General features: G+C 59.2%; 1 long non-coding RNA gene across 1 annotated transcript; it reads right to left on the reverse strand.

The window, feature by feature from the left end:
• Positions 1-2109: 2109 nt before the first annotated feature.
• LOC141743745 (uncharacterized) lies at positions 2110-4786 on the reverse strand. The gene is made up of 3 exons (XR_012587188.1): positions 4572-4786; positions 3433-3532; positions 2110-2332 (listed from the first exon to the last, which is right to left on the reverse strand). It is a non-coding gene; the product is annotated as an uncharacterized LOC141743745 (long non-coding RNA).
• Positions 4787-13181: the final 8395 nt, after the last annotated feature.

Genomic DNA, 13181 nt, shown 5'->3' on the forward strand with positions numbered 1-13181 from the left:
CCCCACAGCTCCCACCCTTTATTTGCCAGCCCAAACACCCGGCGTTGGACGCTTCTCAAGAGCCACTCTTCCCAGCCTCTCCCTGCGTCCGCCACCACCTCCCATCTTCTGTCTTCCCACGGACTCCGGGCTCTGCTGCAGACCCACAGAGTCAGCGAAGCCCTGACCCGACCTACACCAGGGGCCTGCCGCAAGCCGCAAAGGCTCCAGGGACACGGCGAAACCCTGAGCACAGTGGGGGAAGGCGACGAGGCGCCCCACATCCTGAAACGCGTTACACCTTATGGCCCTGCTGCTTTCCTGAGAAACGCGAAAACTCCATCTACAGCTGCAGACAAGACGCTCACCCAGTCCCTGCAAAGTGATCTCATCACCTGCCCGATTGAGACAGATTCTATTGGCATCTTATCTGGGATACAGCAAAGCTAGTGGGAAAAAAAAAAAACACAAACAAGAAAGTTCCGTCTTCAATACAGCCAGGGATTCCAGGATAACGCGCCATGCCTGGAAGAGAGAAAACCATACCCTTAAACCATCTCACCCCCCCCGAATGCTCATTACCACGCGACTCACCTGAAAAACCGCACGGAAGAGAAGCGGCACATGAGGCCGCTCTCTACTGTACGTGCTGCCAAACCTCACCTGGTCCCCAAGGTCTTGCCACCTCCAGCTTCCTACCTGCGGTTCTCTAAATGGGATAACGTCTCCACCCCAGGAGCTGAGCCGCCTCCGAAGCTGCAATCGACTGAAGGACAGGCAGAGCTCTGACCCTGGAGACGCCTGGCAGCAGAATGAGCTGCCCCAGCAGAGGCTGTGGGTTATATACCCCGGGCCCTGCCCACCCCCCTTCCCACCATCCCCTGGGAAAGGGGCCCGGCTGACCTCCAGGAGGCACAGAGCCTGCCAGAGGAGCAGCTGCTCCTTTCCTCACAGGCCTGAGAAGTCCAGCGTGCAAAACACCAAAACGGAGAAAGCGACCCTTAGAGGAACGGACAATACGTGCTCTTTTATTACAACTACGTCAATTGTGTCAGCAACGGGGCCCGGTAGGTACGTAAACTTAAACTTCTGCAGGGCGTAGACATAAAGAGAAAGACATCATCCTAACCTCCATAGGCAAGTAGACCATTAGGCCCGATAACCACGTTTTTAATCAAGACTCCATGTCCTTTAGTTTCCTTGTGAAAGAAAACCCACAATGCTGGGGGGGGTCATATGTCACTTCTAGCAAGACGACACGTATTACCCGACTTCTGCCAGAACCACGTTCTGGATAGGAAGGACGGACAGAGCGCAAGCAGAGGCTTGTGCGCCGCCTGTAATACAGCGGCTGAGAAAGAACCAACCCTTCCGACCGCCGCTCTCCTCAGCCGAGTCCGCTCCGGTGCCCCTTCTGTCATTGCTGTCATGGCTTAGGCTGGGCATTAAATGAAACGACAGATGCTCTCTTTTAACTTCTCTCCTGAGGGAGAAAACAATGTGAGGGAGACTTAGGAACTGAAAGAGAAACTGAACTCTAACGAAATATAAACAGAAAAGTAGTACCGAGGAAAGACAAGAATAACAGGAAAACAGTAGCAGAGAGAAAATATATACACACAACCCGGCATGGAGCTCCCAAGATGACCATCGTCTCACCCGCTGGCACGGGTAAAGTCCGGGACCAGACTCGGCGACAGACTGGAACCAGATTCCGGACCTGGTTGCATAAATGCACGGATCGGCGTCAAAGGACAATGACCAGACAGAGGAGTCCTCAAAGGCCAGACGACAGGTACCGACCCCTTCGATCCCCCCGCTTTTATACTGAGGGTGATGAGGATGGGATGCGATACCCCATCAGTCAGATTCGGGTCACCGGTCCCGTCTACTCTTCACCATGGGTGCAACCCCTCTACGCTTTTCTGCTTCCGACCCTCCGACGGGGCATATATAAAAGTCAGCTGCGCTGTGCTGTTATAGGAATAAGTATAAGCAAGAGCCTCTCTGCACGGCATCCCTTCGCATTAAGTGTAAATATAAGTTCTTGGCGCTCTGAAGGCAGATACTACCTGAAAAATACGTCATTACCTTCAGAGAGTTCAGTTCATTGGAAGAGACTTACCTGCAAAGTGACGTGACTGCAAACAACACCGGTTCTGTTGTACCTCAGACCAGCACTTCCACACATGGCTACGTAACCTCACATTCACACGAAAAAAAGAAGAAATGGCCAAATGTATTCATGGAGCCGCCGGTCACATCTTCCCTTTAATACCTCGGGCTCAGCCACCTTCGTCCTGCGCTCCCGTCAGCTCCCCTGCATATCCCCGGCCACCTCATCTCTCTGCACCTGAAAAAAAAGCAACACAACATCAAACATTACCCAATGCGGAGCAGTAGCTTAACTCCAAAGGTCTTGTTTCTACTGAAGAACCCTGTTCACATAAGTCCAACTACAGCCTGTCATCCAGAGAAGAGACGCCTGCAAACGTTACACCCCACACAACGCAGGCTTACCATCTTTGAGATACTGTCCCCTTCACTGGCCACGAACACCCTCTCCAACTTGGCTGCGCTTGTGCCAGCGCCCGCTAATGAAACACCCGTCCACGCAGCCTCTCGAGAGCTAATCAAGTCGAGACGACTGAGCAACCTGTGCCCGGGTCTAGACAGATCCTCATATTCACTACAGACTGCCGTCGTGATTCTGCCTACCCTGGACGCTACGCACCCGGGCAGGGCAGCCCCGAGCCAGACACACACAGACTGACGCCACACAGAACACGACAAACGACGCGCCTCAAGGATGAGAGAAAACTCTCAGCAAGAGGGATGACACCGGGACCAAAGTCACCGTCGGGCAAGACGACCTGCGGCACTGTGATGGCGACGATGTGAAGAGGCTCCACAGAACCCCCTGAAACCAAGTGTAGAACTTCACAGTTCCTGAGGAGGGACTGTCGAGCCTGACAAGATGGACGCGTAGGAAGCCCAGCTTCAAGACCTAAGAGCGTAACGACACAGGGAAGAAGCCCCAGTCACTGAAGTGGGCCATCCGGAAAGTTCCAAGATGCAAGACCGATGCACGCTTTAAGATGCTAATGCAAGAAGAGAGGCAGACGGTTGGTGCTACGCCCACGGGTGCAGGCGTTCGACACCATAAGGATGGCGCCCGATGCACGTTCCGTGCTCCTGGAGCTTCAAGATGATCTCGAGACCCAGAAAAAGGGTCTAGGATGCAAAACACAGACCACACGAACGACACGACAACACACACAGGCTGGAACTGCCCTGCCCAGGTTGCGTTCACATCACACCGGACAGTAAGCTACGTCATTTACCTGCCCAAAGGAGACTGTGCCCCAGAACAGCCCTCCCCCCTACACTAACATCAAAGACCCCATTACACAGTTGTCAGCCTCCGCCCCTCTCCGGTGCTGGTCTCTCAACTTAGCTTTTGGAGGGCTAGCATCTGATTCCATCCTCGACATAGTCCACAAGACACAACCATCCGATACGTTCCTGCGGTCACCGGCTTACTCCTCTTCCTCTGCAAAAGGAAAAGGAAAAGTCATCGCAAGAGCAGCCCCAACACCAGCAATAAGTGCCCCGAGGGGAGATGCCGACCTCCTCCACAAAACCCCTCAAGCCTCCTGAACGCTGACGCAGTCTGATTGCCTGCCCCGCGCCGATTCTAGAGTGGGATGCTGCAGCGACGGTTATTCACGGCACCTAAGATACCAAGAAACACAACATGACCACCGCGCTTCTGCCAACCCACCAGTCCCGTGCTCCTCCTCGATACCATCTGTCTTGCCTCAAATGCGAGAGCCTAGAGCAGACCAGACACCATCGACAACCAAACCCAACTACAAGACTGGTTTGAGAAAGACACATGAACCCGCCTCCCTTGCCCAGCCATCCCCTAATGCCAAAACTTTAGAGACTCCCTCCCTTCTCCTGAGCCGTCAGGGAAGGAGACCCACTGCCCCCCCACAACTCCTGCCCCTGATTTTCCAACCGCTCCTCGGGACCTGCTCTTCTGAGCCCTGTGTGTGGCAGACACCTCCCGTCTTCTGCCTTCACAGAGACTCCGGGCTCTGCTACAGACCCGGAAAGCCAGGAAAACAGTTACAGAACCTACCGGTAGCCTCCTGCAAGAGCTTCAGGGCCACCGTGATGCCCTGTGTGCTCTGGGGGGAAATGATGAGCCATCCCTGCTGTTACATCCCTGCTGCTTTCTCAAAACAAACTCAATATATAGATACCTACAAAACGCTTGCCCTAAATCCTGCTCCAGTATCTCATAACGCACCCAATTAAGACTAACAAAAACACCAACTAACGTAGCATACATCAAAATTGGAAAAAAATACAACATTTTATCTTCAGTGAAGTCAGAAATTATAGTAAAACACACACCACCTGCCATAAGCAAGAAAAAAAAGAAGAGACGCATACTATTAAACCATTTAAACAAACTAAATGCTCCCTACGAAACTAAAGATATGGGGGGGGGAAAAAAAAGAAAAAAGATAACATACAACTCCACTTTCTGTGGCAACCACCCTTCCATTGAGGAGTCTCACCTCTGATGTCTCACCTACGCTAGTTCAAACGCCAAAACAAGCCTTCCCAAACGGCCACACGAGCTCCAAGACAACACCGAAGGAGCTCCAGAGCTCTGACCCCGGAGAAGACCAGCAGCAGAACGAGCTCCTGACCCGAAGCTGTGGCTCATGTACCCCGGGCCCCGCCCACCACCTTTCCCACAATCCCCTGGGTAAAGGGTGGGGCCGCCCCCCAGAAGCATAAAAGCAGCTGAAGGGGCAGCAGGTGTTGTTATTTGCTTTAATTTTACCATCTAACAAGTAGTGAAGAGTGAGAGCGACCCTTGCTAGAAAAAGCATCATCTGCTCTTCCCATTGCATCAACGGTGTGTCCAGGGGAGCAGTTAGAGAGAGGTGAGACAGAAAAAAAATAAACATCAGACTTATCTCTACGGGAAAGTGGCTTATTCAATGCAATGGTAACATTATTATTAAAATTTATATACTTGAGTGTCCTTCAAAACAAAAAAAATACAAACCCAGACACAATCTGTTACTACGGGGTCGTTCCTCATTTCTAGCGAGAGCGTGTGCACGAACGACCTTCTGCCAGAACCCCTTTCTGGATGGGAGCGAATAACAAAACAGAACCAGATTCTAGGAGAAAACTTCCTCAAAAACATCTTCCCCTGTGAAATAAGTTATTTATTGTAAACTGCTGGCAATTTAAAGTCATATTGATAATCTCGCTTTGACTTTTTACACCACAGCGCTACTTGCGTCCCAAAATACAGAAAGCAACAAAAAAGCATGGAATTACAAGTCACGTGTTTCCTGAACCTGCATAAAGCACCCTAATTAACATCTCAGTAGCTAGAACAAAAACGAGTTTATACACATAAACTCATATTTTACAATATCTGTAAAAATGAGAAAATCTTCTTTATTTCAATGCCTCACGCCCATATAGACAGGTTTTATTCTATTTTTAAACACACATTCCCCCCATGAATTTTCAGGCATTTTTGGGGGGGACCCAGTGTGACACCCCACACACCCCCTCCGGAAAAGGTCGTCTTTTGACTTAGAAATACCATCTGGAGTACAATTGCCGCCTGACATCAAAAAGAAACCAAACTACACAAACATGACACCCCACACAAAGCGGCTTTAACATCTCGGAGACGCAGTCTGCGTCACTACTGCGGAACAGCCCCTCCCACACAGCTCTGCTCATCCCAAAAAACCCCTTAATTAAAGAGCTGCCCACACCACCTGCTGGTGGCTCCTTGATGGGAGTTGACTGTGCCACCTTGGCCTCAACAGTCTCGTTACGTCAACGTATTACCCATAGAGTCCTGCTGCTCTTCCCCCTGCCCCTGACTCTACGCGACCGGGCAGAGCAGCTTCGAGCCCAACACGCACAAGCACAGACCAACGCTACACACAACGCCACAAACAACGCACCTCGCGGATCAGAGAAAACTCCCAGCAAGAAGGATGACACCCCGACGACGTAAGGGATTGTCAGGCAAGAAGACCTGCGGGCCCATGGCGGTGACGTGAGAAGGCTCGAGGGAAAGCCCAGGAAATGACGACAACGCAACGGCCCGGGACAACGAGTGACTCTCAGACTGAGGAGGTGTATGCGCGGGAAGCCGGTCTTCAAGACCGAAGAACTTAAGGATGCAGGGAAGAAGTCGCAGTCACTGAAAAGGGGTGGCTAGAGAACAGGGCTGCTCCCGCAGCCAGGAACAACGCCGCAGATGAGGACCGTCCAGAAACTTCCGAGTTTCTAAAGACCCAGCCACGCTTTAAGCTTATGATGCAAGAAAAGCAGCCCCCGACTGGGGCAATGCCAATGGGGACAGGCATTCGAGGCTCTAGGGATGGTGCCTGAAGTACAGACCGCGCTCCTCAAGTGGAAAGAGGACACTGAGTCCCAAGGAAGGTTTAAGACACAGAAAACACACCACACAAACAACACAACAGACGCGGGCCAGAACTGCCCTGCCCAGCACACGCTACCTTTGTGCTGAAGAGTAACCCGCCCCCTTTACCTGCGCAGAGGACACTGCTCCTGGATACGCCTCTGCTCTACCCTGACTTGAAAACTCCTCCCTGAAACTGCCAACCTTGGCCCCCTCCAGCGCCTGTCCCTCTACTTCGCTTTCGGAGGGCCAGTGGCCTGAATTCATCCTTGACGAAAAAAACCCACAACAAACAGCTAACTGAGGCGTTCCTGCAGTCACCACGTTCCTCTTCATCGGCAAAACAAAGAGAAAGCACAGCTCCAGCAGCGACCGCCATGACAGTAGATGTCAACCTCTTCCACAACACCCTCGTCCTCAGAGGTGCCACGGCAATCCGCTCACCTGCGTCGCGTCGATTCCAGAGTCGGAGGCTGCCGCAACAATTATTTATGGCACCGACGATACCAACAAACACAAAATTACCATTGCGTTTCCGTGACATCACCAGTCCCGCGCTCCTCCTCCACACCGTCCAGCTCGCCTCAACTGCAAGAGACTAGAACAGACCGGACCCCGTCGACACCCAGATCCAAAGGCAAAACCGACACGACAGAGACTGACGAACCCAGTTTGCTGCCAGCTGCAAACACGCGAGGGACACCGTGGCACTCCGCGGGCAATGGGGGAAGGTGACGAGCCACGCCACACCCTGAGCGACGCTACGCCTTACGTCCCTGCTGCTTTCTTGAGAAACGCTAGTGCCATATGCAGCCGCATACAAAACGCTCGCCGTAACCCCTACAAGATAATCTCGTCGTCAGCCCAATTAAGAGAAACAATATCAGCAATTCACACAGCCTACTGCAAAACCGGTGAAAAACCCACAGTTCCATCTTCAAAGAAGTCAGGAATTCTAGGAAAACGCGGTGCTCCTAGAACAAAGCAAAGCAAAGCACGCTGTTAAACCATCCGGGCACCCCCCAAACACGCATCACGAAGTCACTGACCTGAGAAAAAGGAAACAAAAAAGCAGCAGACCAGCCAACTTTCTGCCGTACAGGCGGCTGGAGGTTTACTGCTCCCGAAGGCCTCAGCTCAGCCCTTCTCACCCCCGCCCCCCGAAACGCCAAAACGCGCCTCCCCAGACAGCTGAGCCCGCCCCAGAGCTGCCGCCAACCGAAGGCCCAGCAGAGCACCGACCCCCCGGGGCCCAGCAGCAGAACGAGCTCCTGAGCCCGGGCGGGGGCTCACGTACCCCGGGCCCCGCCCACCGCCCTCGGGCCCCGCCCACCGCCCTTCCCACAATCCCCTGGGAAAGGGGCAGGGCCGGCCCCCAGGAGACGCGAAGGCGGCCGCAGGAGCAGCAGCTGCTTTTCCCCTGCCTTAAGTTCCCCGCAGGCGAAGCACCACCCCTTTTTCTGTCCCTTTGGGACTCGCCTCTGGTGATTCTCTCACCGCCTTGGGTTGATTTCTGTCCAGTCGTTGCTGTGGAGAAGAGAGTTCCGCAGGGGTCGCTTTGTTTTTGCGATCTTCGGATATTTTTGTGGTTAACTGTTCATCGCGCTTTGCGGTCTGGGAAGAGTGCTGGAATCATGGGATTCCCAGAAGACTGATGGGCATTTCCGGGCTCCCGGAGGACTAAAGTACCACGGAGACGCGCGTCGGCTGCCTGAGGGGGCCCCTGGAGGACTAAACTGCCATAGAGACGCGCGTCGGCTGCCTGAGGGGGCCCCTGGAGGACTAAACTGCCATAGAGACGCGTGCCGGCTGACTGAGGGGGCACTTCCGAGTTTCTGGAGGACTAAACTGCCATAGAGACGCGCGTCGGCTGACTGAGGGGGCACTTCCGGGGTCCTGGAGGACTAAAGTGCGATAGAGACGTGCGTCGGCTGACTGAGGGGGCACTTCCGGGGTCCTGGAGGACTAAACTGCCATAGAGACGCGCGTCGGCTGACTGAGGGGGCACTTCCGGGTTCCCGGAGGACTAAACTGCCATAGAGACGCGCGTCGGCTGACTGAAGGGACGCCTGGAGGACTAAAGTGCGATAGAGACGCGCGTCGGCTGACTGAGGGGGCACTTCCGGGGTCCTTGAGGACCGCGGGGCCATGGAGATGGACGCCCGGAAAACTGCCGGGCACCGCCGGGGGCGCGTTAACGCGTTAAGAGCCGATTACTGGAGGGCCGACGGCCGCTCTCGGGGCCGGGCGGGCGGCACCGATGCCGCTCCAGGCGGCGCGGAGCTCGCCGGTGCCCCGGCGGTCCCGGTTCGGCCTCCAGCCGCCGCTCTCTCGGGACAGGTGCCGGACCGGGCAGCCGCGAAGCCGCGCATGCGCACGCGCTGCGGAGCCGAGGGGCGGGGCCGAGGGGCGCGGGGGGCGTGGCCGGGGCTGCCGGGGGCGGGGCCGGGGAGGGCGGGAGGCGGGGCCACAGCGCACGCGCCGCTCCCCCCGCCCCGCCCCCCCCCGCAGGACCCGCCCTCGGTCCCGCCGCTCCCACGCGCCGCCGCCGCCCGCGGCCCCTCAGCGCCGCCGGGCCCCGCGGCCTCTCTGCAGCCGCCGCCGCCGCGCCCCGGACCCGCCCAGCGCGGCCTTGCCCCCCGCAACCAGCCCCGGGGACGCGGCATCGCCCCGCGCGGGGCGGCGGGGCCGGAGGGGGGGGGGGGGGCGGGGGGGGGCGTCGTCCGCCGGAACGGGAGAATCGGGGATTTGGGCCTTTTCCCGCATGAATTATGGGGGTTTTTTCCCCATTTTTTTTTTGTTTTCCTTTCCGGCTGCACGAGCCCAGCTGCAGCCCCGGCCCCCGCAGTCGCGCCGCCCTTTACACAAACGTTAATCTGTGTTTTATACATATATTATATCTGTATTTTACACAAACGTTACATCTATATTTTACACAAACGCTGTATCTGTATTTTACACAAACGTTATATCTGTAATTTGTGTTTTCTGTTCACTCTTACGCGGAGAATCTGCCTAAACACGTACGTCCGCGCAGGCCGCCGTCTCACCCGTCTGTTCTGACACTAAAACCTTTCTGTAAATGCATTTTTTAAGTACTTTTATATTCTGGGACGTTTTGTGTAACGCAGAAGCACAGAATCAGCGAGTCCTCAGAGACGGAGGTTTTTATTTTGAACTTATTTCACACGCACCAACGAATATTATTTCTCAATACACACATTCCTTACGTATAAATGAGAGATTTCGGTCTCTCCCGACGCCTCACGCCCGCAGTTACAGGTTTTCCCATTTTTTTAACGCATCCCGAGAATTAGAGAGAATTAGAGAAATAGAGCCACGGCCCTACCGGAAAATGCTTCACAGGCTGGCGCGGCGGCGCCAGGTGGGCACCGGTGGCGCCGAAGCTGACGGCCGCCGCAAAGCCCGCAGCCCCACGGGCTGTGGGGCCACGCGAGCGGCTGCCAAAGAGCTTTCCAACGAGGCACGGCTTTCCCTCCTGGCTCTTCGGGCGTGGGAGGTGTGGCCAGAGCCGCGGCCCTACCGGAAAATGCTTCGCAGGCTGGCGCGGCGGCGCCACGTGGGCGCCGGTGACGCCGAGGCTGACGGCCGCCGCAAAGCCCGCAGCCCCACGGGCTGTGGGGCCACGCCAGCGGCTGCCAAAGAGCTTTCCAACGAGGCACGGCTTTCCCTCCTGGCTCTTCGGGCGTGGGAGCTGTGGCCAGAGCCGCGGCCCTACCGGAAAATGCTTCGCAGGCTGGCGCGGCGGCGCCACGTGGGCGCCGGTGACGCCGAGGCTGACGGCCGCCGCAAAGCCCGCAGCCCCACGGGCTGTGGGGCCACGCGAGCGGCTGCCAAAGGGCTTTCCAACAAGGCACGGCTTTTCCTCCTGGCTCTTCGGGCGTGGGAGCTGTGGCCAGAGCCGCGGCCCTACCGGAAAATGCTTCGCAGGCTGGCGCGGCGGCGCCACGTGGGCGCCGGTGGCGCCGAGGCTGACGGCCGCCGGAAAGCCCGCAGCCCCACGGGCTGTGGGGCCACGCGAGCGGCTGCCAAAGAGCTTTCCAACGAGGCACGGCTTTCCCTCCTGGCTCTTCGGGCGTGGGAGCTGTGGCCAGAGCCGCAGCCCTACCGGAAAATGCTTCGCAGGCTGGCACGGCGGCGCCACGTAGGCGCCGGTGGCGCCGAGGCTGACGGCCGCCGCAATGCCCGCAGCCCCACGGGCTGTGGGGCCACGCGAGCGTCTGCCAAAGAGCTTTCCAACGAGGCACGGCTTTCCCTCCTGGCTCTTCGGGCGTGGGAGCTGTGGCCAGAGCCGCGGCCCTACCGGAAAATGCTTCGCAGGCTGGCGCGGCGGCGCCAGGTGGGCGCCGGTGGCGCCGAGGCTGACGGCCGCCGGAAAGCCCGCAGCCCCACGGGCTGTGGGGCCACGCGAGCGGCTGCCAAAGAGCTTTGCAACGAGGCACGGCTTTCCCTCCTGGCTCTTCGGGCGTGGGAGCTGTGGCCAGAGCCGCGGCCCTACTGGAAAATGCTTCGCAGGCTGGCACGGCGGCGCCACGTAGGCGCCGGTGGCGCCGAGGCTGATGGCCGCCGCAATGCCCGCAGCCCCACGGGCTGTGGGGCCACGCGAGCGGCTGCCAAAGAGCTTTCCAACGAGGCACGGCTTTCCCTCCTGGCTCTTCGGGCGTGGGAGCTGTGGCCAGAGCCGCGGCCCTACCGGAAAATGCTTCGCAGGCTGGCGCGGCGGCGCCAGGTGGGCGCCGGTGGCGCCGAGGCTGACGGCCGCCGCAAAGCCCGCAGCCCCACGGGCTGTGGGGCCACGCGAGCGGCTGCCAAAGAGCTTTCCTAGGAGGCACGGCTTTCCCTCCTGGCTCTTCGGGCGTGGGAGGTGTGGCCAGAGCCGCGGCCCTACCGGAAAATGCTTCGCAGGCTGGCGCGGCGGCGCCACGTACGCGCCGGTGGCGCCGAGGCTGACGGCCGCCGCACAGCCCGCAGCCCCACGGGCTGCGGGGCCACGCGAGCGGCTGCGAAAGAGCTTTGCAACGAGGCACGGCTTTCCCTCCTGGCTCTTCGGGCGTGGGAGCTGTGGCCAGAGCCGCGGCCCTACCGGAAAATGCTTCGCAGGCTGGCGCGGCGGCGCCACGTAGGCGCCGGTGGCGCCGAGGCTGACGGCCGCCGCAAAGCCCGCAGCCCCACGGGCTGTGGGGCCACGCGAGCGGCTGCCAAAGAGCTTTCCAACGAGGCACGGCTTTCCCTCCTGGCTCTTCGGGCGTGGGAGCTGTGGCCAGAGCCGCGGCCCTACCGGAAAATGCTTCGGGGCCTGGCGCGGCGGCGCCACGTAGGCGCCGATGGCGCCGTTGCTGACGGCCGCCGCAAAGCCCGCAGCCCCACGGGCTGTGGGGCCACGCGAGCGGCTGCCAAAGAGCTTTCCTAGGAGGCACGGCTTTCCCTCCTGGCTCTTCGGGCGTGGGAGCTGTCGCCAGAGCCGCGGCCCTACCGGAAAATGCTTCGGGGGCTGGCGCGGCGGCACCAGGTGGGCGCCGGTGACGCCGAGGCTGACGACCGCCGCAAAGCCCGCAGCCCCACGGGCTGTGGGGCCACGCGAGCGGCTGCCAAAGAGCTTTCCAACGAGGCACGGCTTTCCCTCCTGGCTCTTCGGGCGTGGGAGCTGTGGCCAGAGACGCGGCCCCACCGGAAAATGCTCCGCAGGCTGGCGCGGCGGCGCCACGTAGGCGCCTGTGGCGCCGAGGCTGACGGCCGCCGCAAAGCCGGCAGCCCCACGGGCTGTGGGGCCACGCGAGCGGCTGCCAAAGAGCTTTCCAACGAGGCACGGCTTTCCCTCCTGGCTCTTCGGGCGTGGGAGCTGTGGCCAGAGCCGCGGCCCTACTGGAAAATGCTTCGCAGGCTGGCGCGGCGGCACCACGTAGGCGCCGGTGGCGCCGTTGCTGACGGCCGCCGCAAAGCCCGCAGCCCCACGGGCTGTGGGGCCACGCGAGCGGCTGCCAAAGAGCTTTCCAAAGAGGCACGGCTTTCCCTCCTGGCTCTTTGGGCGTGGGAGCTGTGGCCAGAGTCGCGGCCCTACCGGAAAATGCTTCGCAGGCTGGCGCGGCTGCGCCAGGTGGGCGCCGGTGGCGCCGAGGCTGACGGCTGACAGAAAGCCCGCAGCCCCACGGGCTGTGGGGCCACGCGAGCGGCTGCCAAAGAGCTTTCCAACGAGGCACGGCTTTCCCTCCTGGCTCTTCGGGCGTGGGAGCTGTGGCCAGAGCCGCGGCCCTACCGGAAAATGCTTCGCAGGCTGGCGCGGCGGCGCCACGTAGGCGCCGGTGGCGCCGAGGCTGACGGCCGCCGCAATTCCCGCAGCCCCACGGGCTGTGGGGCCACGCGAGCGGTTGCCAAAGAGCTTTCCAGTGAGGCACGGCTTTCCCTCCTGGCTCTTCGGGCGTGGGAGCTGTCGCCAGAGCCGCGGCCCTACTGGAAAATGCTTCGCAGGCTGGCGCGGCGGCACCACGTAGGCGCCGGTGGCGCCGTTGCTGACGGCCGCCGCAATTCCCGCAGCCCCACGGGCTGTGGGGCCACGCGAGCGGTTGCCAAAGAGCTTTCCAACGAGGCACGGCTTTCCCTCCTGGCTCTTCGGGCGTGGGAGCTGTGGCCAGAGCCGCGGCCCTACCGGAAAATGCTTCGCAGGCTGGCGCGGCGGCGCCAGGTGGGCGCAGGTGGAGCC

Source organism: Larus michahellis, chromosome 5 (assembly GCF_964199755.1).
Source record: "Larus michahellis chromosome 5, bLarMic1.1, whole genome shotgun sequence".
NCBI lineage: Eukaryota > Metazoa > Chordata > Aves > Charadriiformes > Laridae > Larus > Larus michahellis.